The sequence below is a fragment of the Triticum urartu genome, chromosome 6 (assembly GCF_003073215.2).
Source record: "Triticum urartu cultivar G1812 chromosome 6, Tu2.1, whole genome shotgun sequence".
Taxonomy (NCBI): Eukaryota; Viridiplantae; Streptophyta; class Magnoliopsida; order Poales; family Poaceae; genus Triticum; species Triticum urartu.
In genome coordinates, this window is record NC_053027.1 from 424,079,619 (window position 1) to 424,085,607 (window position 5,989).

A 5,989-nucleotide genomic window follows, 5' to 3' on the forward strand; every position below is an offset into this window, starting at 1 on the left:
ACACAAAATTCAAGCTAGACATGGCAAGAACAATAGCATAGCATGCACGGATCAACTACAACATCATCGGCAAAATCGCTAACAAGTAGACAATCTGCCCAGATTCACGAAGTAGCAAAAGTAGAGCTCGATTGACTCAAGCTAGGGTGCTCCATAATTGCAAACAAAGACATGGATGGATAGAGCACTACAAGATTAACAAAACATCCTTACTGATCATCCTCAAAAGAGGCACGGATCACTAGGAAACAACATGAACATATGGCCATATGAGATAAACAGCTCAAGGACTTAGTGGAAATGCTAAGTCCCTGAAATCAGCATTACCAAGTGCCTCACTTTGCAAGCTTGTTCTAGTCACCACACACATCACAAAAATACATGGGTTGCACCTCTGGAAAGATGGCAAAACCCTTAACAAAACAAATGTACAGATCATGGGCATATCATGCACACAATAATCATGGCAAAATGACAAATATCTAAATGGAGAAGCAGATCTGACAAATATCTCAAGTAGCCCTCTTCTAACAGCATTTCGGGCATCAAGATGAACTCAAATGTAAATGATGCAATGAGATGAAACGATGTACTCTCTGAGACGAACATTTTGATATGCTATATGCCCAAAACGGAGCTACGGATGAGGAGTTACGATGCAATGAAGAGGAGCATATGAGCTAGGGTTTCGGGCAAAAAGTCAACCGAGTTTTGGATCTCAGATCCCGATCGGGATCTGGGTGCGATTTATGAGGTTTGCCTGAGCTGTGGGAGACGGCGGCCGGACTTGACGCTTGGAGGATCCGGCGACGAGGGGAGGAGGAGGCCGGAGCCGGCGGTGGCGATGGCGGCGCCGGGAGGCGGCGGACGGCGGTGAGGCGGCGGCCGACGGGCGAGGCGGCGCATCGGGCGGGTGCGGGCGGCCGGCGTCGAGTGGCGGGGCGGCTGGCGTCGACGGCGGATCGGAGTGGCGGGGCGCGGGGAAGACGCGGGCGGCACCGGCTGGGGCGGCTCGGCCCAGTCGGGCGGCGGGAGGGCCGGCCACGGGCCTTGCGGGCCCGCGCGGCGCGGCGATGTGGGCACGGGCGGTGGCGAACAGGGTGGCGACACGTGGCGGTGGCGGGGCTGGGCAGACACGTCCGGCTCCGTCCGAACACGTCCGGCGGCGGCGGAGACGGAATTTTAGGGTTTTGAAGAGGGGATCCGAGATTTGGAATGGGGGAGGTATATATAGGCATAGAGGGAGCTAGGAGAGTCCAAATGGTGTGCGGTTTTCGGCCACGCGATCGTGATGGGACGCTCTAGATGATGGAGAGGGTTTAGGTGGGTTTTGGGCCAACTTGGAAGGGTGTTGGGCTGCAACACACACGAGGCCTTTTCGGTCCCTCGGTTGACCGTTGGAGTATCAAACGAAGTCCAAATGATACGAAACTTGACAGGCGGTCTACCGGTAGTAAAACAAGGCCGCTTCGCAAGTCTCGGTCCAATCCGGAAATGTTTAATCCCCATGCCGAAAGAAAGGTAGAAATGACCACCGGAGGAGAACGAAGCGCCGAAATGCAAAACGGACAACGGGGAAAATGCTCGAATGCATGAGATGAACACGTATGCAAATGCAATGCACATGATGACATGATATGAGATGCATGACAACGACAACAACACATGGAGACAAAAACCCGAACCCGAGAAAATAAAATGACTTAAAGCCGGAAACGGCAAGAGTTGGAGTACAAATTGGAAAAGTTATATCCGGGGTGTTACAACACTCCACCACTACGAAAGGATCTCGTCCCGAGATCTAGGACTGGAAGAATGCCGGGTATTCAGAACGGAGGTGATCCTCGCGTTCCCAGGTAGCTTCACGATCGGAATGGTGTGACCACTTAACTTTGAGGAATTTGATTGACTTGTTGCGAGTCTTGCGTTCAATCTCTTCAAGAATAGCAACGGGGTGCTCATGATAGGAGAGATCTTCTTGGAGCTCAATGTCCTCAAAGTTGACGGTGCGGTCAGGAGTCTTGAAGCACTTTTGGAGCTGAGAGACATGGAACACATCATGAACATTTGCAAAGTTTGAAGGAAGCTCGAGTTGATAGGCGAGATCGCCTCTCTTGCTGACAATCTTGAAAGGTCCCACGTATCTGGGGGCAAACTTCCCTTTGATACCACAGCGACGAGTACCTTTCATAGGAGAGACGCGGAGGTAAACATGATCTCCGATCTCGAAAGCCAAATCACGGTGCTTACTATCATAGTAGCTCTTCTGGCGGGATTGGGCTGCTTTGATGTTATCTCGAATGACTTTGCACATTTCCTCTGCCTCTGTGATTAAGTCATTTCCCAAAAGCTGACGTTCGCCTGTTTCAGACAAGTTGAGAGGGGTACGGCACTTCCTGCCATACAGAATTTCAAATGGGGCTTTGCCCGAGCTTGCTTGAAAACTGTTATTGTAGGAGAATTCAGCATAAGGAAGAAAATCCTCCCACTTCATGCCGAAGGAGATCACACAAGCCCTGAGCATATCTTCAAGAATCTGATTGACACGCTTGACTTGACCGCTAGTTTGAGGATGGAAAGCTGTGCTAAAGCGGATGTTGGTGCCCATGGCCTTCTGAAAAGAATCCCAAAACTTGGAGGTAAAGATGCTGCCACGGTCTGAAGAGATCACTTGTGGGATACCGTGCAGAGAGACAATTCGAGAGGTATAGAGTTCCGCCAATTGAGCTGCAGTGATAGACTCTTTGATAGGCAGAAAGTGAGCCACTTTGGTGAGTTTGTCGATGACAACGAATATAGCATCATTGCCACGCTTGGACTTTGGAAACCCAGTCACGAAGTCCATCTCAATGTGGTCAAACTTCCATTCTGGAATGGCAAGAGGTTGGAGGAGACCAGCTGGCCTTTAGTGTTCTGCCTTCACTCTTCTGCAGACATCACATTCATTCACGAATTGAGCAATCTGGCGCTTCATTCGAGTCCACCAATAAGCCTGCTTGAGGTCCTGATACATCTTCGTGCTCCCAGGGTGGATGGAGAGGAGAGAATTGTGAGCCTCGTTCATGATCACTTTACGAAGTTCACCTTTGGGCACAACAATACGATCCTCGAAGAAGAGAGTGTCCTTGTCATCAAGGCGGTAGCACTTGTACTTGGGTTGACTCTTGGCAATCCCAATCTTCACCTTTTTGACCATAGCATCAAGAAGCTGGGCTTCGCAAATCTGGTCTTCCAAGGTAGGAGAGACTTGAAGGTTGGCGAGGAAACCTTGAGGAACAACTTGCAGATTAAGTTTGCGGAAAGCTTCACAAAGCTTGGGTTGATAAGGCTTGAGAATCAGACTGTTGCAATAAGCCTTCCTGCTCAATGCGTCAGCAATCACATTGGCCTTGCCTGGAGTATACTCGATACTCGGATTATACTCTTGAATCATTTCGACCCATCGAGTTTGCCCGAGGTTGAGATTAGGCTGAGTGCAGATGTACTTGAGACTCTTGTGGTCAGTGAAAATGTCCACTTTTCTTCCCAATAAGAGATGTCTCCAAGTCAAAAGAGCGTGCACAACTGCCGCCAACTCGAGATCATGAGTGGGGTAGTTCTTCTCATTGGGCTTCAACTGGCGGGAGGTATAAGCAACAACTTTCTTCTCTTGCATCAACACTGCGCCAAGACCTTGGAGAGAGGCATCACAAAAGACCTCGTACGGCTTGGATTCATCAGGCGGAGTCAGAACTGGAGCAGTGATCAATTTCTCTTTCAAAGTTTTGAAAGCAATGTCACACTCCGGAGACCAAACGTACCTGACGTGCTTCTGGAGAAGATTTGAGAGAGGCTTCGCGATCTTAGAAAAGTTTTCAACGAATCTTCGGCAGTAGCTTGCGAGGCCGAGGAAGCTGCGGAGTTGCTTCACGTTCTGAGGAGGTTCCCAATTCACAATTGCAGACACCTTCTCCGGATTCACCGCAATGCCCTTGGCAGAGATGATATGACCAAGATAAAGAACCTCATCGAGCCAAAATTCGCACTTGGAGAACTTGGCGTAGAACTTGTGTTCTCTGAGCTTATCGAGTACCAAACGCAAGTGCTTGGCATGATCTTCCTTGTTCTTCGAGAAAACCAGAATGTCGTCGAGATAGACCAAAACGAAGTCATTTGTGTAGGTGTTGAAGATGAAGTTCATCATGCGAGAGAAAGTCGGAGGAGCGTTGACGAGGCCAAAATACATGACAGTGTATTCATATGAACCATAGCTTGTCCTGAAAGCCGTCTTGGGAATATCTTGCTCACGGATTCGAATCTAATGATAACCCATACGGAGATCAAGCTTGGAGAATACTTGGGCACCTTTAAGTTGTTCGAACAGCTCATTGATGTTGGGAAGTGGGTATTTGTTCTTGATGGTCTTCTTGTTCAACGGACGGTAATCAACACAAAGTCGGTCCATTCCATCCTTCTTCTTCACAAAAAGAACACCACAACCCCATGGAGAAGAACTAGGCCGGATGAGACCCATTCTTTCTTGAATATCGAGTTGCTTTTTCAGCTCCTTAACCTCTTCAGGTCCGAGCTTGTAAGGACGCTTGCACACAGGTTCCGTACCGGGCTCAAGATCAATAACGAATTCAACTGGCCGGTGCGGAGGCATTCCTGGAAGCTCTTTTGGAAAGACGTCTTGATATTCGCAAACGACTGGAATTTGCGAGATAGCATCGAGTTCACCCTTCTCATTGAGAGAAAACAGACGGATAGTATCATCACGAGCTGCAAAGACAATTACATCCTCAGACGAGTGAGTCAATTGAATCTGCCTGGCTACACAATCAAGCTGAGCCTTGTGCTTAGAAAGCCAATCCATCCCGAGAATAAGATCAATAACCGAGTTACCCAGAACCATTGGAGAAGCCAGAAACTTGAAGTCACCCAACATGATAGAAACATCCGGGACTATTGAAGTAGCCCTCATAGACTTAGCCGGAGAAACCACTCCCATAGGTTTACCCAACATTTGTGAAACGAAGTCATCCTTGGAAACAAATGATCTTGACATGAAACAATGCGATGCACCAGTGTCAAAAAGAACTTTAGCTGGAATATCATTAACAGGAAGGTTACCCATGATGACATCTGACGAATCCTCTGCCTGAGCTGCATTCATCAAGTTGACCTTAGCGTGCTTGGGGTTATGCTTGACCACAGCTATACTCGCCGATCTGACAGGAGGAGGAGAAGGAGGAAGACGCCTCTGGTTGAGACACTTGTTGGCATAGTGACCCTTCTGTTGGCACTTGTTGCACGTGACCTCTGAAAGCGGACGGTGGTACGGAGCACTCGATCTTGGAGCTTGAGACGAAGTCTTGTTCTGAAAGCCAGGGTTGGGTGGGTGGGAAGATCCACTGCCACCTTTGCTCTTCTGCTGATACGGCTGACGGAACAGAGGAGGAGGAAGCCAATACTTCTGCTGCTTGGCCACTTGAGTAGAGGAAGAAGGAGTAGCATCTCTGACTCGCTTCTTGGAAGCATCACAACTCAATTGAGCAGCCTCTTGCTTCAATGCCATGTTGTAGAACTCATCGTACCTCAAGGGCTCAAAGAGAACAAGAGCTAGCTGAATTTCTTCTCTGAGACCACCCCTGAACTGGTATATCATGCTCTTCTCATCAGGGACGTCCTGCTTAGTAAAGCGGGCGAGCTTCTGAAACAACTTGTTGTAGTCATAGACAGACAAAGAGCCTTGCTTCAGGTTGCGGAATTCCTCACGCTTGCTTTCAACCACGCTCTGAGGGATATGGTGAGCTCTGAAATCTTGACGGAATTCATCCCAGGTGATAACACATCCACCTCTGGAATCCTTGCACTGCTGGAACCATTCTACAGCTTGATCTTTGAGTTGGAAGGAAGCGAACTTGACGAAGTCCTCAGGCCTGACGTTACTGCACTCGAAATGCTTGCACAGATCGACAAGCCAATCGTCAGTATCGGTTGCCTCAAC